Below are 24,759 nucleotides of genomic sequence, written 5' to 3'. Positions count from 1 at the left end.
CGATCGCGGTGCTCATTTACGACATAGTGGTGATGAGTTTTCAGTACGTGTTCTTTTGAACGAGCAATGAGGTTGCTGCCTTGGACAGCTGACTGCACGCTCTCATTGTGCCACGTGATGAGTATTCACCAGGCTCGTTCAGTCATTAGTCACATTCCATCGTTTGCCATAAGCAGATGCTGCAAGGTGATGTGGATATCAGTTCCCAGTCTTGTGGACGAGGACAAAAAGAACACACAAGGGCTCATCCGCGAGTTGAACCCAGGACCTCCCACACCCTAAGCGAGAATCATACCCCTTAACCAATGAGCCATGGCAGCACTTTCCATTTTATTCTGTCAGCGAGCTTGAGGACGGGGGAGAGGCGTCATTCACTCGTCCAGTCAGACCTTCATCAATAAGTCAAGAAAGCCGCAATTACACGACTGCCTTGCAGACGAAGGGCAGTGAACTGCACCGGTAAGAGGGGAACAAGCGGCACTAGGCGACACCGAGGCATGAGCCCCAGCGAGGGGGGCTAGCTTGCATGGTACAGCGCTCGCTTTGCATGCGAGAGGTAGCAGGATCATTTCCCACGTCCTCCAGGTGTGTGCTTAGAGCTTGATGTGCCGAAAGGTGTCCTTTAGCCTGTGGTCACGCCTTGCATGGAGAGCGTCATGCAGCTGTCAATCATTTCGCAGCCACGCCCCCTCTTCATCTTCTCTCTGCCTTAAGCGTCTCCGCCACTCTCTCTTGACATTTCATGTCAGCATGTCAGAAGTCCGAGTGACGTTTTTAATGGCTGAGTGAGGGCACGATGCTGAAGCAGAGAGGCCACTTCAGCCAGAGAGACTTGTGCTAGGTGAGATCTGAAAAACAGACTCGCAACAGAAACAGACCAAAAAAGTATCGGTGAGATCAAAAGGCAAATGCAACATCCAGCAGAGGGCGTCTAAAGATTAGGGAACGGGCGACTGAAATCCATATGAGGCAAACTTTCCGGCTGTGTACTGCAGCTGGCCTCGTTGGCGTAGTTGGTAGCACGTCAGTCTCATCATCTGAAGGTCCTGAGTTTGATCCTCACACGGGGCAGGGCTGCTTCCTCTCTTGCTCTTTTCAAACACTTGCGGCAACTGTTCGCTCATAACCACGTCTGGAATGCGTGACCTTTACACGGGGGAGAAGCAACGCCGCATCCCTTTTCTAAAGAACATTCACATTCAGAAATAAGTCAAGAAATTTGCCATTACTTTCGCTCGCGCTGCTGTCAGCCTGCCCATGTTGCCAAAGAAAGATTCACTCGGCGTCAACATGACAGAACAGCGATCACTTGAAAACACTGTTCCACACTCCGTAAGCAAGAACTTCAGTGTTTGCAGTCACCCGATATGCCGATAGTCAAAGGAGCACAAAACACGAAGCGTCAAAAGACAAGATGAGTTGATGGAAAGAGCGTTGAATTGATGAGCACAAAAGTTCAGCTCGTACAATAGGCAACGAAGGTCCCGGCGTCATCATCGCACTTGAAAGGACTGCCTTGCAGACTAAGGGCAGTGGGAGGTTGCTGTTTTGAGATGGAGGCATTGGGATGGTGGGCCGAGATCTATTCTTCTTAAGGAATTCTTCATCGTGAAAGATCGGTCCACAGGTCATCCAAAGAACTTACAAATTTTTTGGACTCGGGGAATCGCGTGCTTCCGGAAGGGAGTGAAGTGCTCAAACACATGACATGCCCCCTTGATCTCACATGCACAATTCTGCTGCAACATGCACAGCTACCGTCCACACCAGGCAGTGGGGCTTCAGCAGAATTTGCTACGCCACCTGCAATTACATATCCAGCTGCACACATATACATGGCCCCTCTGTCCTTTTCAGGATCTCAAAAAAAAGCATAGCGTGGTTTTCCTGCAACCTGATTGACCGCATCTCCCTCAGAATGTGCCCCGTTGCATTCATTGCTGAAGCAGGACGGAGGCTAACGGGCATGCCAGAACAGTTAGGCTCAGCGATCTCTCCAAAATATTGTGGTTGTAGTGGAAGAAATATGGTTTAAATTGTACCTTGGTATTTCAAACTCTCTCTAGAATGTTATCCATTTCTATTTTATTTTGACAGTAACTGGCTAATGACACTAGATGAAAAGAGAAGAAAGAAAACACAACGTTTCGGCCGTGGAGCCTTCTTCAGGTGTGAGGGCTCCACGGCTGAAATGTTGTTTTCTTTCTTCTCTTTTAAGCATGGAATAGACCTATTACTTGTTCCTTTGCAGCCTACGCATGCTGACACAGCTCCCCACCTGAACTGCTAATGATGCCTGGTAGTTTGTGGTACTTGGGTATTGTCTTATGTTTGCTCAAACTGCATATGTGTGATTGCATATTTTTGGGTATTTTCATATGTCAATATTTAATTCACTGACATTCCTGTATGCTTGGAAGAAAGGTAGATTGGATTTGGCACAGGACGCCTGCCCATATTTGTTGATCATTGTTGGGCTGGAAAAACAATGATAAAAAGTGTATGAAAAAAGCTCTCTCCAATATTTCCCTTCTCTTCGCCATGGTTACACTGCCCGTTCTTTCCGTCTTTTGTCCTTCAACAAAGATTCCAGGGCTCTTTTTCCACCATAATATCAGAAGCCAAAAAATAACCATCTAATGTGTAAACAGCATTTGTAATGTTGGTAGCTGGAAGAGGTCAAGTATGTTTGCAAGACCTAGCTGATTACACCACAGACTTACTTTGTTGTTGTCAGTTTTTTTTTTCTCTTTTAAAGGCTGTAGGTGGGGTGTGATGGACTGTACCACTATCATAGAAGATTTTTTCAGGACACATCGCAGTTCCATAGTCGAATTTATCAATAGTAGAATTCCATAGGACCTTATTTACCAACATATTACCCAGTGTGAGACTCTGCCAGTAAACCTCAGAGCATTGAGTTCTCCACTGATAAAGATGGCTGTCTGAAGTCATGAAATCCACTGCTGGGATGCCTGAGAGACAGTAATTGAATCTTGGCTGGAATTAGGCTTTCTATTAGTGTTGATCTTTGGGAATTATGTGGTAAAAAGGGAAAACTCCTTTACTTTAGTCACTTTGAATGTTCAAATGTACAGAACCTGCAAAACTAAGCAATGAAAAAAATCCATCACCACTCTCATGATAGCATAACTCATAGTCTCTGCTGTTGTGTAACAATACACACTTTCAATTTTCTTATCGCCTGTCTCCAGAGAGAATGTTGTTAGTGCTGATGACCTTGAATTAGACCTTGTTGACTCTGTAAAACAATCTTCCTCTGCTTGATTTTCACTCAGATTGATTTTGTTCTCAGATTATTCCTGGCAGGACTGAGTTTCTAGGAAATGAAAAGTGAAAGAAAAAGTACAGAAGATCAGCCCTTGAATATACAACATTGTGCAGTGAGATTGTTAAATGTATTAGCTGCTATCCTGTGCTAGAGCCTGTCGTGGTAAGCAGTGGATGACAGGATCTAGCACAGATACTAATGAAACACTGTTAATGAAAGATAAAACACTTGAGTCTTATTTTAGTTTTCCATTTCCCTTTCATTTGTGATGTACTGTACAACAGGCCACAGAACATGCACAAAAACAGATATGCACACATTCACACCAGGCAATGACAGTCTGCCCAGTCAGAATCTGAGCTGAGGTATCAGAATTCTGAATTCCCTGAATTCTGTCATGGATCATCCACAATAAGGGCAATATTTGAACACGAGGATCCCCAGGAGAGAGCCTAGTAACATAAATCTTGGAGCAAAAGCAGATGATTAACTTCATAGTTTGTGTGGTTGAGCCAAAGTTGAGCAGGAGGATATGTGAGTCACCATTCTTAGAAATGGATCCAACTTCAGACAGGCGTCAAAAGTAAGAGTATACAGTGCTGGGGCAATGACACTTCAATGATCAGAAGGATAACAAGAGTTTTAATGCATTGAAATTGATTTTCTGGTGATGCACACTGTCATGGAACTATTAATTTTTAAGGATCACTTACTGACGTCAGACAGCTGCCAATTCTCCAGACTGGAAGGATGAACAGTTTATCCCCCTAGGTACCATATTTCCATATTTCGAAGCATTGGAATAATACATGTCATACAGCAACATAAAAACAGGAAGACAAGTATCACAGCCCCTATAATCGGTGTTAGTAACTTAAAAGAAAAACATTCCCCCTGGCCCAAACAGTGATTCTAACCAGGAGAGAAAAGCCGGTGTATCTTTTATGCCTCTCTCTTTATTCACCTTGTCTTTTAGTTCTTTCAAATGCTGAATAGCGAGCGTAAGATTTCCGTAATCATAGTCATTAGCTGGAATATATGTACAACAGGAGTCTCCTACTAAAGCATAGACTCCTCCAGATGCTGCATTTTGAAGGTCCAGCACGAACCTGTTCTGAAGTGCCATTAATCTAACTCCCCTTAATTCTTGTTTGATAGCGTCTAACGTGATATTAATAAAAGAGTACATTTCATAAAAAGTCGCATGGGTGAGGCTGTAGACTGAGGCATTAAAGCACATATATAACAAGATGCATTAAATTTCTTTAACTTTACAGTATGATTTATAAATTTATACCACAAATTACTCATATTCCCCTCATTATCAGTTTCATTCAGCCAGTTTGTATACAAAGAGGCTTCGTGTTTAGATTCTTCCTCTTTTGGGGTGGTGACAGGCTTCTACATAAAAAGGAAAAAGGCTGTGCACATCAGTCCCAAGCAGGTTATCCCCATCTGTCCTTGTGGAGACATCACTCCTGCGCTTTGCTCAGTTCGTTTGTGACCTTTTTACAGTGGGAAGCATGAATCCAGGGCACCATTTCTGTGACCTTCACAGCAGTGGCAGTGGTCAGCAGCACCTGGTACAGCCCCCTCCACCTGAGTGAACACCATTTCTTTTTCCTGAAGTCTTTCACCAGAATCCAGTCTCCTTATTCACTCATTAGTTCTTACAGCACAGGTAAATCCCTGTGGGCTGGAGCCCAGCATAATCCTAGGCTTTTTTGGTCAACATTGGTCAACAGATTGGTCAACAACTGGGTAATAACTCTTAGAAAAATCTACACATTGTTCCCCTGCCTCAGCTGTGACGTTTTGCAGAACAATTCTAGCTGAAGTTGTAAAATTTCTCTTTGTTCCGTTCCTGCAAAACATCTTATTATGAACAAATAAACCACAATAATCATTTGCATCTAGGGGAATCACTCCCAAGGGTAACCCCCCTTAAAGCTATATTGTTCTACCCATCAGGTTCTGCCACTAGATAAGAGAACCTTTCCCATGAAATCATTTTTTGACCTTCATGATCCCTTCAGGGCGTACAATTAGCACAGAAGCAGCAGCTTTAGTCCACATGTTTTTCAAACAGGATATTAACGATATGATCATAACGAATAATACCAGACCCACAAATATGTATTGAACCAGAGACCCTCTCCATGTTCCTAGCACAGACTGTAGCCATGCACCAATACCCCAATCATCTGGATTGCAGGATTTACGAAGAAAATTATTTTCGCAGTAATTAATTTATTATATTTACTATATTTATTATACACGTGTAAATTAATTACTGCGAAAATAATTTACTTCGTACACTGTGCAGAGTGCCGTATACTCCTAGTTGCGGCACACACGATACATACAGTAAAAAGCCTCAGGCACTGTGTTAGATGTGTTTTCGACGTTATATATGCGTTTATTAATGTCGTCGATTTTACGGTTGCAATTCGACGTTGATTATACGTCGAGGCGACGTATATATACGTATAGCCGTATTTTCGCCGTGAATATACGTATATTCGACGAATCAATGCCCACTGGGTAAACTCTTGAGCAAACTCTGAACCAGCTCTAAGGAAACTAATCCGATTAGACGTTACTTTGACTCATCTTTTTACGCTCAGTGCTGGATTGCTCAAACTCCAGCTAGGGTTAGGGTTAGCATTCCCACGCTACTTCGACACTTTGTTTACGCTCAGTGCTGGATTTTGGGAACTTCAGGACGAGTGGGAATTTTCTCCTATCTGTCAATTCTGTTTTGTTTTGGAGACTCTTGGCTGCCTATGTTGTACAGTGCAGCGTGAAGGAAACATTTTCCAAAACTGTGTCAGCTCAAAAGTTGTAAGAAAACCTCTCCAGCTGCTTTAACTCTCTTCATATTTGTCATTTAATGTGACACTCGATGTATAACTGGAGCCTCACATATGCAAATGGTGAGGCTCCAGTTCAACACCACTTTACAGTATCTGACAAAAGCATGGCAGACTGTGCCATGACCGGCAGATAACTTCTGCTTATTTTTACCATATTAAACATTGGAAATCCAACCACTTGCATTTGTGACACTTGATTTTGACTCCACCTAAGACACTCTTAAATCTTCAAACACTTTTCTCTTCTCCCGCAACACTCTTGTCTGTCGGCACTATGTGGCAGCGTTGCATGACAACCCCTCTCACCACGGAAAGGAACCTAACAGCTTTGGTAAGAGAGGAGAAAAGAACCTGGCCCGTACGGGGATCGAACCCGTGACCTTGGCGTTATTAGCACCACGCTCTAACCAACTGAGCTAACCGGCCTCATGACGGTGGTCCTCTCTGTGCTGCAAATAATCGAACTCAGGGAATTTCTTTTGCCCTCCTTTGAATAGAAAGCCGTGTAATTCAGTGTACGGGCTTTCTCGTGCAGTTTCATGTTCTTGTAACCCAAATCCTACACTGGCCTGAAGAGTCCCCCCATTTCACAGCATTTTTCAGCTGATTTAAAATGTACCTAAAGGAGAAGCATTATTGAAGACCATCAATTACCAAGAGCTTTTGTCAAAGGTTTTGGTGGTCATTTTTAATGACCACAGAGCACTATGACCTCGGTTTTACATCTCATCCGAAAGACAGCGCCCTTTTACAACACAGCGTCACTATGCTGGGACATTGGGACCCGCACAGACCTCAGGGTGAGCGCCCCCCCGCCGGCACCATTAACACCGCTTCCAGCTGGAAGCTTTGTTTTTCCCTGTAGCTTACCCTCATCCGGGTACTGACCTGGCTCACACCTGCTAAGCTTCAGTGGGTTTTCAGTTGCGAGTTGCAAGGGGATGCAAGTGATGGAGCTGCTCGCTGCAAAAGCCACTACATTGGCCGGGAATCAAACCCAAGCCTCCCGCGTGGCAGGCAAGAATTCTACCACTGAACCACCAATGCTCAGTGTCTGGGCCTTCAAAAAAGACGCTTTTTTGGTGCTCTGTGCAAAAAGCGTCGACATATGCTTCCAGCTGCAAAATGCCATTCGCGGATGCTGAAGAATTTATTTTCAAGGCAGCGGGTACAAGCGATTGGGCGTTTTAAAACCACCAGGAACAGCAAAGAGGCGCGCTTCTTTGCTTGCGCCGGAACACACCGACTGGAGGCGGACAACGTAGTCGGCAGGATTCGAACCTGCGCGGGGAGACCCCAATGGATTTCTAGTCCATCGCCTTAACCACTCGGCCACGACTACAGCAAGCCCCGCTGCCGCTGCGTTGTTGCTACAATCTTACCTGGATCGCGAGGCGCCGGCGGAAGCCTATTTCAAAGTCGTTCTCCGTTTCAAAAAAACATTTCCAAAATACAAGCCTTGCAGACAGACACGCCTCAGAGGACTTAAGGGTGGCTTCATGTCGGAATGATAAAGTCTCCCCGTCCGGACATGAAAATTCCACTTTGTTACACACAAAAAAAGAATCAACAACAGAGAAATGCCCACAAGCATTTGAAAAGCCGCACCACGTCGCACTTGAAATACCTCTTACATTAGTGGTAGACGCAGGAATCGCCTTTTTATTTACGCTCTTACCAACGCGATGGAAAGCAAAACAAAGCAAAGCAGAGCAAAACAAAACGAACAAACGAAAACCCTCACGTCCCGCACTTTCATATAACGCCGTTACGTGCCCAAGCGGTATTGTACGTCATCCTAGCACTGCACGCCGGTGCGTATGGTATATGGGAACGAGCACACGCCACGAATCGTCTCGTATCACTCCCTACAGCTGTAAGGTGCCTTGAAGCGTGCACCCCCAACATTCTTCTTTGCTCATCTGTGAAAGGTAAACTCTTGAGCAAACTCTGAACCAGCTCTAAGGAAACTAATCCGATTAGACGTTACTTTGACTCATCCTTTAAGGGACCCTTGTTAATTGGAGAAATCAATGATTTCGAATGAATTCTGTATGCGTTAAAAGACAGCTATACACAGAAAACATGCAGGACACTGCTCATGATGTTTCCCGAGCCGAAACACAGTGCGTTTTTCCAAGCCATCTGACCAAGCCTGCCCACTGAAAACTGCAGGAGATCGTGTAAAGACGTTCAAGTTTGTAACTACTGCACGCACAGGAAGCAGAATAAATTCCTCTATTCAAACTTTCAAAGGTTTGCTTTGCGAACGCTGCAGGACATCGCACAATCTCTTTTGAACAGGGACAAACGATTTCTTATGGGGCGCAGTAAGTACAGACGTTTAAAAAGCTCCACTCATGCCAATGATGCAGCATGAAGAAGCGCAACCTAAAGTTTGCATTCCTAGCACTGTTGCATTCCCCGCATCAGTAGCTAAGAGAATATAATTTACGACTCTTGTTAATACAGTTTCAGAAACCAGACTGAAATTTCTCAAGTATATTATTTGAATCCATTTGATGTTGGGCAACAACTATTCTTTCAAGACTTTTAGATTGAAATGGGACCTTTGAGACAGGCCTGTAGTTGTTAAGAACTTGTGGATCCAAATTTGACTTCTTAAGGAGCGGTCTAAGAACCACTACCTTAAATTGATCATGTACGACGCCTGACGCAAGCGATGCATTCATCATACTAATTATAGGTCCTGCCAGTCCTTCGAGGGAATCTTTGACTAGCTGAGTGGGGATGGGATCTAGCGAACAGGTGGTTGACTTTGTCTTACGTCTGTGTTCATGAGTCCACCATAAGAAGAAATCTGAACAGGAGTGGTGATCATGCGAGGTCACCACGGAGGAAACCACTGCTCTCCCCCCAAAAAAAACCACCACTGCCCCTCTCAAGTTTGCTAAAGACCACATGGATGTTCCACAACTCCTGGAACAATGTTCTGTGGACAGACGTGACAAAAGTTGAACTTGTTGGTAAATGTGCACAGCGTTATGTTTGGAGATAACAAAACACCACATACCAACTCCAAAACCTCATCCCACCTGGGAAGCATGGCGGAGGCTGTACGGCTTGCAATCATCGAGGGACCGATGAATTCCAAGATGTATCAGGAAATTCTACAGCAGAATGTCAGGGTGTCTGCCTGTGATCTAAAACTCGAAAGACGCTGGGTCATGCAGCATGACAAAAACAAAGGAGTACATCAACAACAGAGTGGCTGAAACAGTAGAAATTCCGTATGTTGGGATGGCCAAGTAAGAGTCCTGACACACACGCTTTCACTCATATGAGCTACACGGCTACCAAGATGATCTCAGATGCGCCGAGCTGGTACGGAACATATTGAACTGATCGACGGCGAATTGTCTCTCAGACAGGCTTTTCACCTCTAAGCTCCCTGACTGACAGTGATCAGCTAGGTAGTAAAACAGTCAGCTGCTTCTAAGCCTTAAACAGCTGCATCTCGGCGCTTCCACGGAGAGATGATTTGAAAGCCGAACATCGCCCATTGGGAACACCTTACTATCACTAGTTTAAGAGACTCTTAAGGTCTTGCAGAGGTGCCTGTCTAATAGCATGCGCTTTGCAAGCTATAGGTGTTTAGGCTGAGGCAGAATGCCTGTTAACAAAATGTTTTTCTAAAGGGGCCTCGCACTCTTTTCCAAGCAATGGTCACCATCCCCACCGAGTGTCACAATGTAGTCATGTCCTAGGACATCACCTGTTAGTCTCCATTTGTCTGCAACCAACACTTTAGGTTACGGGGTCACAACCGCACCCCGGAGACCAGAGGAGCCGTTGGCATTCTGGCGGCGCAGATTGGGCTGAAGATGGGGCGCTTGAATCTCGCTGTTGGAGGCCGTCTGAAACTGACCCAAGCCTTTCCCTTGAATTAAATGTAAATAAGAAATGAACCCCAGATGCACATGGAATCAATCACGTGTTTCCTTTGAGCCGTTTCAGAGACTGCTCCAGAGTTTACCTTGCACAGATGCGCAAAGATTAATGATGGGGGTGCACGCTTCCAGGCGTCTTACAACTGTAGGGACTGATTAGAGACAATTCGTAGCTTGTGCTCATTTCCCTCTATTCCCCGTGTTGCAGTGGTAGGATGACTTAAATTCCTGCTTCGACACGTAACGGGATTATAATCAAGTGCAGGAGCTGAGGGCTTTAGTTTTGTTTCGTTTTCCATGGCGTTCGTAAGCGCGCAAATCAAAGGCAATTCCTGCGTCTAACACGAATGTAAATGCTTTTGAAAGTGCAGTGTGGTGCAGCTTGTAAAATCCTTGTCCACATTTGTGGTTTGTTGATGTTTTTTCTGTCTGCCAAAGTTGCATTTTGACATCCGGACTGGGGGACTTTATCATTTGAACGTGAAGCCAGCCTTAAACCCTCTGAGGCGTGTCTGTCTGCCGGCACGAATCTTGTGAAAGGTATTTTTTTTAACGGAGAGCAACTTTAAAAAGGTTTCCGCAGCCACCTCGCAGTCCGTGTTTGATTATAGGAGGAATGCGGCGGCGGGGAGCTCGCATTTGTCGTGCTCGAGTGGTTAAGGCGATGGGCTCGAAATGCGTTGGGGCTTCCCCGCGCAGGTTCGAAACCTGCCGACTCCGGCGTCTGCCGCACGTCGCCTTGTGCCTGCACGGCAGAGGCGAAGTGCCGCTTCTCCTTTCCTGGTACTATAAAAACGCTAAATCGCTTGGCCCCGCTGCCATGGACATCAATTCTTCAGATAACCACACATTTTGCGTTCGCACCTCTGGTGCTCTACTTATGCCTTTGAAAACCTAATGAATAAAGCTGTAAGAACCGACACGATGTGTAGGTGCTCTTAAAGCACGCAGTAAAGAACTGTTAACAGCAAGGGTTTCAGTGGGTTAACTGAGGAGAAGGCGTGATCGCTAATTGTTGACTTTTTATTTGGTGTTAGAAACACTCTTACTGTGCATGACGTGCAACAAATGTAGCCACAGAAATTGCAGCACGCTTTCATGTATGCTATTGCAGACACCAACGTTGCCTAGATAGAAAACCGAAATAGCCGTGGGTTTGCTTGCTGGTCTGAAGGATCTCTCTTCGAATCTCTATCATTTGTCAATGGAAGTAAAAGGCGCTGCAATCTGATACGTTCAGAATCAAACCCGCAGCTGTTGTTCGACTTTATTTCTTGACTAATTACAACTGAGTGTCGCATGAGCAGTTACATAAACTTGTCTGGTATATTTGAACACAAATGCCGTTCTTCAATTAAAACTAACAGTACATTGTCAGGGACATTCAGTTCTATACAAACAAGAGACAGACAAGAGAATATTTCTACCGTTCATGTGGACTACGTGTTGACTTACTGATCGGAATAATTGAAAGGTTCGGGCTCATAGCTGATGGAGTGCGTGCTAATTAGAACAGCAACGCTGAGCTCTCAGCACCGTATTGAGCCCAGGTGTTTTTCTAAAGCTGTCAGGTGCAGTTCATTTACATGAAGGAAATCTCTTACTGGGTACGATTACAATGCAGTAAGTAGCACAGACTACTTAGGGAGTAGCCCGATGCATTTAAAAACGACCCGAGCCAGGCAGGAGTCGAACCTGCAATCTCCTGATCCGTAGTCAGACGCGTTATCCATTGGGCCACTGGCCCTGGTATGACACTGCAGGACTGTAACCCAGTGAGATCAGCACTGCAACTAGTAAAATATTACCCCCGGTCCATTCTTTTCCAAAAGTGAGAAACACCTGTTTTCTACATTTTGTCTGTTTTAAAACCATATCTTTTTAAACCAAACCAAGAGTTTGTCTTTTGCACTGATATTCTGATTCATTTCGATTTCAAAGAAAAAAAAAAACATTATCTTCCAAAGCATCATAAAATTGTCCATTCTTCCAGACTCTACTTCTCTCTTGTAGTAGTACAGCAGACCTTTGCAGGTGAGCAGATCACAGAGTCTGAAATATGCTTCCTCCATCAAGCAAAGTACCTGAACATGACTCTGTCTTCATAAAAGCGCCCCTGTAATAAAGAAATTAAATCCGAAATCAAGAGGGCAGTTGCCTACTGAAGTTCAAGAAGTCATCAATTTTAACCTAGCAACACATTAAAGGCTGCATCTATACAAGTACGATTCTAGAAATGCTCACCAGATTACGTTTTAAGAAGGAACTGCGCCTCAGGTTCCGCCGAGATCTTAACTTGGATGGCAGGATTCAGAGTCCGGAGTGCGGACTGATGGCGCACGGAGGGTCCACATACTGTGGATCCCTCAGTTTTCTTCCGCGTGTTTAAACCGCCAGCGTGTGACTCCCCTGTCCCCGTGACCTCATTGCTCTGCTCTCGCCTCTGTGCAGCTGAGCCCGACTCATGGTAAAGTGGAAAACAATATGCCCTCAACGTGGGATTTACTCTGGATCGAGGATAGATGTCACCTTTTTATCGTTGAACAGGATGTATGTGATGTGGCGACTAGGTTCAATTTTGTATCCTTTTAAAAGATTAAGGACTGGGGTGAGCGTGATTTACCACCCTTTCAGCTAAGAACCCGACATGAGCACCGTTTAAGCTGCATAGACTCGGTCGTTTAACTCTTCTCCATTAGCAGGGTTAAGGTTAAAGAAAAAAAACATTGCTGACTTCTTTTTTTTTGCCAGCCGCTAGTGCTGATTAGCAATGTTTGTATTTCATGTTTTGCAAGTTGCATCCATTTTAAGAAAAACAAGTCGCGTTAAAGACAGGAAATGAATACTTGCATTTAATTAAGTCTAGCCGTAGGCGGTTGTCTGTAAGGACCAGTTCTGTTCAAGAAGACACAACAAAGAAGGCACCACTGGGATTCGGACTCAGGATCTCCTGTTTAAGAGACAAGCACTTTAACCAACTAAGCCACGGCGCCCCGGGATAGTTGTCCTTTTGCAGCCACTTGGACACACCACTCAGACACATCTGCATTCGGTGTGTGCTCCGCCTGCTCGCTGAGCAAGTTGCCACCTTTATACAATAGCAACATCGACACCAAGAGAAAGGATGACAAATGGCTTTTATCTGGAACTTTTCATGTCCAAGGAGCTCAATGTGCTTTCTGTGTACAACAGGGCCACTGAACTCCACACTGGCCACTGAACCACAGCAGTGGCTTGCTGGCTTGACATCTCCCAAGGAAAATGTTGAAATTGCATGTGGAACAGGAAAAGGACCCTCGAGTACGAGGGAAAAAAAATAAAAAGATCATCTGGAGCGCGCCAACCCATGTCTGGACAGCCCAGTTTCGTCGACAAGGTGGCCGAGTGGTTAAGGCGATGGACTATTAATTCATTGTGCTCTACATGCATGGGTTTGAATCAATTCCTCGTCGCTCTCTATGTCTGACACGTGTGCCTGTTCGACGTTGGCCCTCCTTTTGTTTGCTCCAGTACTAGAGCCTTACATTTTCTAGCGGTGGCTGAACATGGTATAGTAGGCTAACGTCGGTATCGAGCAGTGGCAGTAACAGTATTTACGTGCCGCTGCTGCCAAGTGGCTTTGGGTTGAGACCGCGTTTTCACTTACTTGCAGCACAAACGGAGAAAGCGATTTTTGACAGTCTCTCGAGAGACTGCGCTAGGTGTTTAGGGATAGACTTTGTCAGTTCCCAATGGGATGATGGCCTCTCAAATAGTTTGTGATTCCTCTAGACGTTTATACAGTAGAAGCCTGCTTCGTGGCTTAAATCCAAGCTAAGGAAACGAGTTTGAGGTCTGATGCAGAACTGCGAATTCAATGAAGGGGAACACTACAGTACATTGCACTGTATGTGTGAGGAAAGCTGCCCCCTTCTGTTCCTTGTCGACCGAACAGAGGACTGTAAAGGATACCGCCAAGAAACTTTAGGATGCTGGTTGGAATCCAGCTCCAAAGAAGCCCCTTTGGGTGTTATGTCATCAAAAAGTAAGAACAGAGAATCTCCCTTGGATCAAAAGCGCAACAGAACTGTTTTCCATGGAGCAGGTTTCAGACCCGTAGACCTGTTTTATTTGTAGGGCAGGGCGCATTCCCAAACGCGAATCTCCTGTTTTAGAAATGCTTTGGGCGGCGTGAAGTGAAAATAAGAAGTGGGCTCCAGATGCACATGGAAGCAATCAAGTGTTTCATCCGAGCTGTTTCAAAGACTGCTCAAGAGCTTTCCTTTTACAGAGGCCCAACGATTAATGATGGGGGTGCACCCTTCAATGTGCCTTACGACTCTAGGGAGTGATTGAGACGATTCGTAGCGTGTGTTCATTTCCCTCTATTCCCCATGTTACAGTGGTAAGATGACGTAAATTCCTGCTTCGACACGTAACGGCATTATAATCAAGTGCAGGAGCTGAGGGCTTTTGTTTTGTTTCGTTTTCTATGGCGTTCGTAAGCGCGCAAAACAAAGACAATTCCTGCATCTAACACGAATGTAAATGCTTTTGAAAGTGCAGTGTGGTGCAGCTTGTAAAATCCTTGTCCACATTTGTGGTTTGTTGATGTTTTTTCTGTCTGCCAAAGTTGCATTTTGACATCCGGACGGGGAGACTTTATCATTTGAACGTGAAGCCAGCCTTAAACCCTATGAGGCGTGTCTGTCTGCCGGCATGTATCTTGTGAAAGGTATTTTTTTTTTAACGGAGAGCGACTTTAAAAAAGTTTCCGCAGCCACCTCGCACTCCGTGTTAGATTATAGGAGGAATGGGGCGGCGGCGAGCTCGCTGTAGTCGTGGCCGAATAGTTAAGGCAATGGACTTGAAATCCATTGGGGACTCCCCGCTCAGGTTCGAATCCTGCCGACTACGGCGTCTGCCGCACGTCACCTTGTGCCTGTGCGGCAAAGGCGAAGTGCCGCTTCTCCTTTCCTGGTACTATAAAAATGCTACATCGCTTGGTCCTGCTTCCATGGAAAGCAGTTCTTCAGGTGATTCTAGTCTCTTACCAAAGCTGTTAGGTTCCTTTCCGTGGTGAGATGGGTTGTCATGCAACGCTGCCACATAGTGCCGACAGACAAGTGTGTTGCGGGAGAAGAGAAAAGTGTTTGAAGATTTAAGAGTGTCTTAGGTGGAGCCAAAATCAGGTGTCACAAATGCAAGTGGGAAGATTTCCAATGATTAATATGGTCAAAATAAGCGGAAGTTACCAGCTGGTCCGGCACAGTCTGCCATGCTTTTGTCATATACTGTAAAGTGGTGTCGAACTGGGTGTCGAACTGGAGCCTCACCATTTGCATATGTGAGGCTCCAGTTATACATCGAGTGTCACATTAAATGACAAAAATGAAGAGAGTTAAAGCAGCTGGAGAGGTTTTCTTACAACTTTTGAGCTGACACAGTTTTGGAAAATGTTTCCTTCACGCTGCACTGAACAACATAGGCAGCCAAGAGTCTCCAAAACAAAACAGAATGGACAGATAGGAGAAAATTCCCACTCGTCCTGAAGTTCCCAAAATCCAGCACTGAGCGTAAACAAAGTGTCTAAGTAGCATGGGAATGCTAACCCTAACCCTAGCTGGAGTTTGAGCAATCCGGCACTGAGCGTAAGAAGATGAGTCAAAGTAACGTCTAATCGGATTAGTTTCCTTAGAGCTGGTTCAGAGTTTGCTCAAGAGTTTACCTTTCACAGATGAGCAAAGAAGAATGTTGGGGGTGCACGCTTCAAGGCGCCTTACAGCTGTAGGGAGTGATTCGAGACGATTCGTGGCGTGTGCTCGTTCCCATATACCGTACGACCCGGGGTGCAGTGCTAGGATGACGTACAATACCGCTTGGACACGTAACGGCGTTATATGCAAGTGCAGGACGTGAGGGTTTTCGTTTGTTTGTTTTGTTTTGTTTTGCTCTGCTTTGCTTTGTTTTGCTTTCCATCGCGTTGGTAAGAGCGTAAATAAAAAGGCGATTCCTGCGTCTACCACTAATATAAGAGCTATTTCAAGTGCGACGTGGTGCGGCTTTTCAAATGCTTGTGGGCATTTCTCTGTTGTTGATTCTTTTTTTGTGTGTAACAAAGTGGCATTTTCATGTCCGGACGGGGAGACTTTATCATTCCGACATGAAGCCACCCTTAAGTCCTCTGAGGCGTGTCTGTCTGCAAGGCTTGTATTTTGGAAATGTTTTTTTGAAACGGAGAACGACTTTGAAATAGGCTTCCGCTGGCGCCTCGCAATCCAGGTAAGATTGTAGCAAGAACGCAGCGGCGGTGGGGCTTGCTGTAGTCGTGGCCGAGTGGTTAAGGCGATGGACTAGAAATCCATTGGGGTCTCCTCGCGTAGGATCCAATCCTGCCGACTACGTTGTCCGCCTCCAGTCGGTGTGTTTCGGCACAATCAAAGAAGCGTGCCTCTTTGCTGTTCCTGGTGGTTTTAAAACGCCCAATCGCTTGTACTCGCTGCCTTGGAAATAAGTTCTTCAGCGTCCGCGAATGGCATTTTGCAGCTGGAAGCAGATGTCGATGCGTTTTGCACAGAGCACCAAAAAAGCGTCTTTTTTGAAGGCCTAGGCACTGAGCATTGGTGGTTCAGTGGTAGAATTCTCGCCTGCCACGTGGGAGGCTCGGGTTCGATTCCTGGCCAGTGCAGTGGCTTTTGCAGCGAGCGGCTCCATCACTTGCATCCCCTTGCAACTCGCAACTGAAAACCCACTGAAGCTAAGCAGGTGTGAGCCAGGTCAGTACCCGGATAAGGGTGAGCTACAGGGAAAAACAAAGCTTCCAGCTGGAAGCGGTGTTAATGGTGCCGGCGGGGGGGCGCTCACCCTGAGGTCTGTGCGGGTCCCAATGCCCCAGTATAGTGACGGAGATGCTGTGTTGTAAAAGGGCGCTGTCTTTTGGATGAGATGTAAAAACGAGGTCACAGCGCTCTGTGGTCATTCAAAATGACCACCAAAACCTTTGACAAAAGCTCTTGGTAATTGATGGTCTTCAATAATGCTTTTCCTTTAGGTACATTTTAAATCAGCTGAAAAATGCTGTTTTGCATTCATGTGTTTAAGTAGCCTGTGCTACTTACTGCATTGTAAGAGCGATTGTGAGCGGTTTTGTTTTCTCTCTTTGACCAGCCCAGCTGCGCCCCACCCGAAGGCAGGGAAGCACAAAAATTGTATGGAACTCATTCATGCTCCTCTCCATGGAAATCTTTAGTAAAAGGCAAAAGATTTGTACGAGATGAAGAGAAACCAGAGTGCGTGGCTGGACAGCTGCAGGAGCCCAGGCCGCCTTCAAGTCCTCTGCCCTGCCGGTCGTGGTTGGCAATGCACCTGGCCTTACAAACGAGCCAGTGCGGCCCGTTCAGCTCCGGGCTCATCGCCTGCAGCTCTCGGCTTACCTGGCAGGGGAGATACCTTGATCAGCCTGTAGTTGGAGTAGTTGGATTGTTTTCTTGTTTTCTGGAAGCAGTGTTTGTTTTGCAGTTTGAGATGGCAACCTTTGGATCCCGCAAGAATGCTGTACGTTTTGAGCTTTTGGATGACCTCTTCATGGATCGTATGCAGTTCAGCAGAAAAGTGTTACAGAAGGAACGTGGCTTTGAACCTCGGCACTTGGATTTCATCTTCGCTCTCCCAGGTCAGAAAGCATTTGAGGTTGTTTTTGCTACCTATTCTCTGTTTGAACAATGTGTGGATGTGTTTGAGGCAAAAAGAGGGAAAGTTCCTGTCCTTGAGAAGATCAACTTGCAGCCTCTGACACAGAGAGAGAGGAAAACGGTGCATGTTGTTATGTTCTCGGAAATGGCAAAGACGGAGGACATTCACACCTGGCTTAAGCAGTACTGCACCGTCCACCATGGAACTGAGGTTAGAGATGTTGACGGTATAAAAACAGGAGCAAGAAAATTTGAGGTTCGCTTGCTACCGGACAATGTAAATGGAGGCTTAAGGCACCTGCCCTCTACAATCCGGCTTGGCGCCTGCAATGGCTATGTTTTTTATGTGGGACAACCAAAGGTGCGTCGGCGCTGTGGTGCTGTGGGACACCTGGCATCGTCCTGCACTGTGAAATGCTGCAAGACCTGTGGCAAACAGGGACATTTAGCCTCTGACTGTTCAATGCTGCCAAAGTGCAATTTATGTGGCTCGGAAGGACACGTTTTTAAGAACTGCCCTCACGCCTACGCCAATAAACTCAAAATGAGAAAGGATGAGGCAGTGCTTGTTTCAGCCAAACCGGCCCGAAAAGCCAAAGCAAACAACAAGTCAAACAAAGAACCCTTGTTGGACAAAGAGTCTCAGCCTCCAGCCAGGATCAGTCCTGCTGTGGCTCCGGGGTCGGTGGAAGAGAAATCCACTACGCTCCCACAACCGCAGACTGCACCAGACAAGCACGAGGGTTTGAAAACCCCCGAGAACAGCGAGGACCCCTCCCCCACTCCTGCTCCTCAGAACGAGGGCCAGTGTGGGGCCCCCACCGGTGGAGCGGGTCCAGCGACGATACCCAGGATTCAGCGGAGCTGCTTTTCTCAGACTCTGCAAGTGCTACAGATGCCCTTCTCTCCTCCATCCAGTCCGTCACGGAGGATCTGCAACAGCTGGTGGGTGAGGGGGAAGAGGAGACTGGTGCATCGGCTGCACCCCTTTCCCCTCAGTGCTCCCAAGAGCTGGACTTGAGGAAAAGGAAAAATGACTCTGTTTTCTCCCCGAGCGAGGAGGAAGGAGAGCATGGTGATGGGGACAGCTGGAACCCCTCCACCCCTCCTTCTACCCCCTTCCTTGAAATGGACTCCGTGAACGCTTTTACTGCTGCCACCCTGATGAAGGCTCATTCAGAGGATGGCTGGCAGGAAATTGGTAAGAAGAAAAAGAAAAAGAAGAAGGTAACAGGTGAGACCGAAGAGAAATGTGTTTTGTAAAGACTGGTTCCACTTTCTTATGTAATATGGCTCTAAACATAATTTCTCTTAACACCAGAGGTATCAATGACAGAGTTAAATGCCAGTGTGTCTTTGATTACCTCCAGCAGAGAGAGGGAGATGTGTTGATGTTGCAGGAGTGTGCTTTAGCCTATCAAGAGAGGTATAAAAGCTTTGAAGATAGGTGGGATAAAGGGCCTTCTGTTTGGTCAGGGGACAATAACAACAGAGCCTCTGGCGTGGCCATTCTTTTCAAAGGATGGGCTTTCAAATTGAAAAGTATTCAGAGGGTCATAGATGGCAGGTTGCTGTGGAATGGGGGACCGTTAACCTGCGGCTAATCAATGTGTATTGTCCTACTGACGTGGGAGGAAGGGTGGAGCTACTCAAGGCACTCTCTCCCCTATTGTTAAGTAGCACTGACGTGATAGTGGGAGGGGATTTTAATTGTATCTTAGAGCACACAGACAGGCAGTCTAGCTCTCCGATAAAATTGGATTCCAGCTCACTGGCCCTGCAAAACTTAGTTCAAACTCTCAGACACATATAGATGTATATATCCCGCAACAGCAGGATATACATGGTCAGGGAGGAATAGCAGCTCCAGAATTGACTATTGCTTTGTCTCAGAGAGAGTGAAAGTTGTTGGGGTCACTCTTCAGCCTGTCTTCTTCTCAGATCATCAGGCTTTAGGGTGTAGAGTGGAACTCCAGGGCGGGACTGTCTTTGGCCCAGGCCTCTGGAAACTCAACACAAAGCTGCTAGAGAACGAGGGGGTAGTATCCCGCTACAAGGAGAAACTATCACAGTGGCTGTCCTTGCAGTGTCTGTACGGGTCAGTAGGAGAGTGGTGGGAGGAGGTGAAGATGAGGACAAAGGCCTTTTTCATGGCTGAGAGAAGGAAGGCTGCTGCCAGACGGAGAGGAGTGCTAGCCAGGAAACAGAGGCAGCTGCAGCGTCTCTACACAATGCTGCACAGTGGCTTCGATGTGCTCGAGGATATCACCCTTTTAAAAAAGGACATCCGGAGCATAGCCGAAGAAAGTAGTCGAGGAGTGCTGTTAAGAAGCAGAGTGCAGTTCTTGGAAGAAAATAAGAAGTGTACTCGCTTCTTTTTCAGGAAAGTGGTAGGCTCCAAGTCTGTCATGGAAAGTGTAGTTGATGAGGAGGGACGAGAGAGAACAGAGCCGAGTGCTATCCTCTCCTGCACCGAGGCCTTCTACTCAAGACTGTACAGCTCTACAGAGTTAAAGGATGAAGAAATTCATTTTTTTACCTCAAAGCTAGAAAACGTTTTGAGTGAAGAAGATAGGGAAGTACTTGAGAGGGATTTGACAGTAGAAGAGCTGAGACAGGCTATGGAGAGCTTACAGAAGGGGAAAACTCCGGGTGCTGACGGGCTCCCTAAAGAATTTTATTGCACCTTTTGGGATCTGCTTCAGGATCCGCTACTGCTCCTATTCGAGGAAAGCTATAAGACAGAATTGCTGCCTGACTCCTTAAGAGAAGGCACTATCTCTCTCTTGTTTAAGAAAGGAGCAAAGAATGACATAAAGAACTGGAGACCCCTCAGCCTCTTAGGCGTGGACACTAAGATCCTGCGCCTACAAAATGTAGTGGCCTCACTGGTAGGGAAAGAACAGACTTGTGGGATAGCAGGACGCCTGATGAGCGACAACCTGGCCTTGTTGAGGGATGTCTGTCTGTACCAAGAGGATCGCTCCCTCCCTCTGTGCATTTTAGGCGTAGACCTAGAAAAGGCCTTTGACCGCCTAAACCGGCAGTACTTAACATCGGTACTTGAGCACATGAAGTTTGGCCCCATCATGAGAAAGTGGATTAACCTGCTGTACACAGGTAGCAACAGCAGAGTAATGGTTAATGGCAATAGATCACGCCCCTTTGAAGTCTGTTCAGGGGTGAGGCAGGGCTGCCCATTATCCCCCTTGTTATTCGTTTTGGCTATGGAGCCCTTAAGCCTGTGCCTTGCGCCAGGATCAGGCCATTAATGGGATACCAGTGCCTGGAAGTGGGGGAGGAGAGGTAAAGACATCTCTATACATGGATGACGTCACCCTGCTCCTCTCTGACAATGCCTCAATTAGCAGAGCTCTGCAGTGCTGTGATCGTTTCTCTTTGGCTTCCTCCGCAAAAATTAACAAATCTAAGAGTGAGATTTTTTATCAGAACTGGAGGGAGCCAATAGAAGGACATGATCTCAGGCTGCAAGAGAAGAGAATTAAGGTCCTGGGGGTGTATTTTGGAGAAGAGATGGGAACAGTAAATTGGCAGAACAAATTGCCAATCTTAAACAAAAAACTGATGCAATGGAAGGACCGAGACCTCACCATGACAGGGAAGGTGCTGGTCATCAAAGCCGAGCTCTTGCCTGTCTTGAATTTTCTGGCTTCTACCTTCCCAATCCCACACCGTGTTGCGGCGGTGCTGAGGAGATTGATGTTTCAATTTCTATGGGGTGGGAAGCAGGAAAGACTCAGAAGGGAAATAATGTACAGGCCGCTACCCTCAGGGGGGAAGTCTGTCCCAGATATTGCTACGAAGCTGCTGTGCATTTTCCTGGCCTCTGTGCTGAGAGGCTTTGCAACAGCACCTGCAGCGCGTACCTGGACTTATTTTTCCAGGCTCTGGGTAGGTAGGGAGGTGTTCAGAGTGTGGGGTGTCAGACCTAAGCTGGACGTCCCACTCTCTGACACATGCCCTGCAATTTATGGGACAGTTAAAAGTTTTCTAAGATCTCACCCAATTGGCCATATTCCCCTCCGAGATGTCAGCGTCCAAAAACTGGAAGATTTCGTTGCACCCCAGAATAATAGGCAGACCCCTGTGGGCATTTTAACATCAGCCCAAACAAGGAAGGTGTGGAAACACACATCCTCTAAGTTTCTGTGCAACATTCACAGAGATTTAGCCTGGAGTCTCGTCCACCAGTGCTTACCGGTACGAACTTTCTTGTACCGTAGGGGCCTCACCCCCAGCCCTCGTTGCGTTAGGGTGGGCTGCGGCGAGGAGGAGACTGTGACCCATCTCCTGTGGTCCTGTTTTTTTGCTAAGGCCTTCTGGGCACAGTTTGAAGATTGGTTGCAGGCTCTCTCGCCCCAATTTACCCTGACCGCTGCTTTCGTCATATACGGCATCTCTCCTGTCAAACTTCCTCCTGACGTGTTTGACAGGATCTGGGCCGTGGTGAACAGTGGGAAAGACGCCCTGTGGAGAGTGAGGAACATGGGGCTGTTCAAAGGCATCGAGGTCCCAGTCAAGGCAGCAGGTAGCCTGGCCCTGTTCATCACCCGAGAGAACTATTACCTCAGAGATCTGTGGAGAGAAGGGAGGGAGGAAGCAGAAAATCTGTGGGAAATAGAGAGCATAGGTCAATATCTCAAGAGACTGTGAAAAACATTATCATGTTTAAGTAAAGAATGTGATTTGCACCAGAAAAAAATAAATTGTTACTATGTAACTGTTACCGTGTCAAAATGTAATGAGATGTGATCATATATACTGTTTTAAGTATGTATATTAATGTAAAGCTTTCTGATTTGTGATGTCCTGTATTTTATTGTGAAAAGAAAATAAAGTTCTTAAAAATCGAAAAATCGAAATCGGTTCACCCAGGGCGAGGCTCGGCCATTGCACTCCGGCTGTGCTGACCCCTGCGAATTCCCCAAATGAGGGAATCTCGACTGCATAATTTCTGGTAGTGGGGGACTGCGTTCGCGCTCTCCCCTGATGTGCTTGGTCCAAAATCAGATACGGGAGGGTTAGGACACCACGAGCTGCGTGGCTGCGGAAGGATCCCGGTTCGACAGGAGTGGACGCCGCTGCTGGTTCTCGCTGGCTTTTAGTTAGGGGTCCGGAGAAGCATCTCAAGCTAGTTCCACTACTCCTTCCGGACGTTCATTCCCTTTTCAAAGTCAGTCGTTTTGCTGTAGTCTGCGTTCTTTAGGCTGATTATCGAGGTTAGCCTTTATTTGGTCATGGGGGGCCTCGGTACTGTATGCTGAGACTAAAGACAGTTTCACCCGTTTTCTGATTGCTCGGTTCTGTACCAGTGCAGACATGTCAAACAGTGAATGGCTGTACCTCTATTGTATCCGTGCTCAATGAATGAAATCGGTAACAAATGAATATATGTCTAGTTATACGAAAAACGAGTGGTTTATCGACTCATCTTCATTTGCAGATTTAGAGGCAGCTTCGATATTCGTTTTACAGACGGGTTTTTTTTCTTTGAATATGGGTCACACACATGCCACAGCAACAAAACATCTTTAGAGATGAGGCTATAGATCACCTTTCCATCCTGCAGGTTTTCCTCCCAAAGCCTATGGCACCAACAGCGACCCCTGCTGGTCAGGAGAGCAAAGGCTTACAGCACCTGGTATTCCCAGGCGGTCTCCCATCCAAGTACTAACCAGGCCCAACCCTGCTTAGCTTCCAAGATCAGACGAGATCAGGCATGTTCAGGGTGGTGTGGCCGTAAGCGAAAGCCCCGGCGCCTGACTCGCTACTTGAAGCTGTGTGTGGCGGGGGCTCCGTGCCCCTGAGCGGGACTGAAGGATCGTTCGTGTGCAACTCTTTGGAAAGGAGCTGCTTTCCAAATCGCATTGCGTGCCTGGATGTTGGCGAATGCGCTCCCTTGTGTTGGCTCGTCCCGCACTGGAGGAGGACAAACAATCTGCACGGAGGAGCACCAGGCAAGTCTTCACCAGACAAAAACCTCCAGTGCACAGCACTCTGGAAACATTTCGGGGCTGTCGCGTGTTTATTTCAGCACGTAAAGCGCACCGGTCCAACACGCCGCCCTCTTGTGGCCTTGCGGCGTCAGAGCAAGAGGCTCCTTCTCGCTGCCCTTCTGCTGTGTTGCAGGGCCCCGAGAGGGAACCTGGAGCGCACAATTTGTGGGGGGCGGGGGACCGCGTTTGCGCTCTGCCCCCGGTCTCTTGCGCGAGTACTAAATCTCACGGACAGGGGGGCCTCGTCATTGATTGTTACAGGTGAGACGGGGATTAGGAGGAGACCCCGACTGATGGGTAAAGGGGAGCACTAACACCAGAGGGACACCCCCGGCGTCTCTTTTTGAGAGACGCCCTGGGGTTTCCTAATGGCCAAGGAGGGTCGGGACCTCGGTTTGACGCCTCCCCCGAAGGACGGCGCCTGTTTGTGCAGCAGAGTGTCGCCATCAGGAGGCTGGGGCGTAAGAGAGCCACACAGCCCGCAGGGTGAGCGCTCCCTGCTGGTCCCAGTCATATCTCTTGCAGGAGCAGCAGCAACCGGAGCTTTTCCGGGGGGGAATCTCCCATCCGGGTGCCGGCCAGGCTCACACCTTCACTGTGGCTGTGGAGGTGTGGTTTGTAAGGGCCCAAACTAGGGTTAGAGTTAGGGTTGGAAAACAACCTGGATTTTTTTAAATGCCTTTACTGTGCTCTAGGATGCATTTGAAATGCAGGAAAAGTGTTGGTTTGTTGTTTCCTTGATTACGAATTTTTACCAATATTGCAGTTTTTTCTACTCCATATACTGTACATATCAAAATGATGGTCAAGATTGGAGATTGTGATAATACACTTTCTAAATGCTAAACTCTCTTAATTATTGCATGTCAAAAGCAAATTAAAAGGATAGTTTTAGCCAGACATTGGTGGTAATTGCAATCCTTACCTTTTTAACCTAGGAAACAGTTTGGTTTTATTTGCAATTTCAGCAGCAAGTAAAGAAAAAGATCTGGA

The 24,759-nt window shown here is 46.7% G+C and overlaps 7 non-coding genes across 7 annotated transcripts; 2 read left to right on the top strand and 5 right to left on the bottom strand.

Annotated features, from left to right (window-relative positions):
* Positions 1–6,520: 6,520 nt before the first annotated feature.
* Positions 6,521–6,594, bottom strand: trnai-aau (transfer RNA isoleucine (anticodon AAU)). Its single transcript has one exon. It is a non-coding gene; the product is annotated as a tRNA-Ile (tRNA).
* An 834-nt stretch (positions 6,595–7,428) lies between these two features.
* Positions 7,429–7,510, bottom strand: trnas-aga (transfer RNA serine (anticodon AGA)). The gene has a single exon. It is a non-coding gene; the product is annotated as a tRNA-Ser (tRNA).
* Positions 7,511–11,753: 4,243 nt separating this feature from the next.
* Positions 11,754–11,826, bottom strand: trnar-acg (transfer RNA arginine (anticodon ACG)). Its single transcript has one exon. It is a non-coding gene; the product is annotated as a tRNA-Arg (tRNA).
* A 3,067-nt stretch (positions 11,827–14,893) lies between these two features.
* Positions 14,894–14,975, top strand: trnas-uga (transfer RNA serine (anticodon UGA)). Its single transcript has one exon. It is a non-coding gene; the product is annotated as a tRNA-Ser (tRNA).
* A 2,259-nt stretch (positions 14,976–17,234) lies between these two features.
* LOC138232028 (U5 spliceosomal RNA) lies at positions 17,235–17,351 on the bottom strand. The gene has a single exon (XR_011186987.1). It is a non-coding gene; the product is annotated as a U5 spliceosomal RNA (small nuclear RNA).
* A 5,248-nt stretch (positions 17,352–22,599) lies between these two features.
* Positions 22,600–22,759, top strand: LOC138231909 (U1 spliceosomal RNA). Its single transcript, XR_011186870.1, has one exon. It is a non-coding gene; the product is annotated as a U1 spliceosomal RNA (small nuclear RNA).
* A 637-nt stretch (positions 22,760–23,396) lies between these two features.
* LOC138232085 (5S ribosomal RNA) lies at positions 23,397–23,515 on the bottom strand. The gene has a single exon (XR_011187044.1). It is a non-coding gene; the product is annotated as a 5S ribosomal RNA (ribosomal RNA).
* Between the last annotated feature and the right edge of the window lie 1,244 nt (positions 23,516–24,759).

Source organism: Lepisosteus oculatus, unplaced genomic scaffold, assembly GCF_040954835.1.
Source record: "Lepisosteus oculatus isolate fLepOcu1 unplaced genomic scaffold, fLepOcu1.hap2 HAP2_SCAFFOLD_62, whole genome shotgun sequence".
Classification (NCBI taxonomy): domain Eukaryota; kingdom Metazoa; phylum Chordata; class Actinopteri; order Semionotiformes; family Lepisosteidae; genus Lepisosteus; species Lepisosteus oculatus.
The sequence above is the reverse complement of the archived record's forward strand: the minus strand, read 5'-3'. Positions and strand labels throughout refer to the sequence as shown.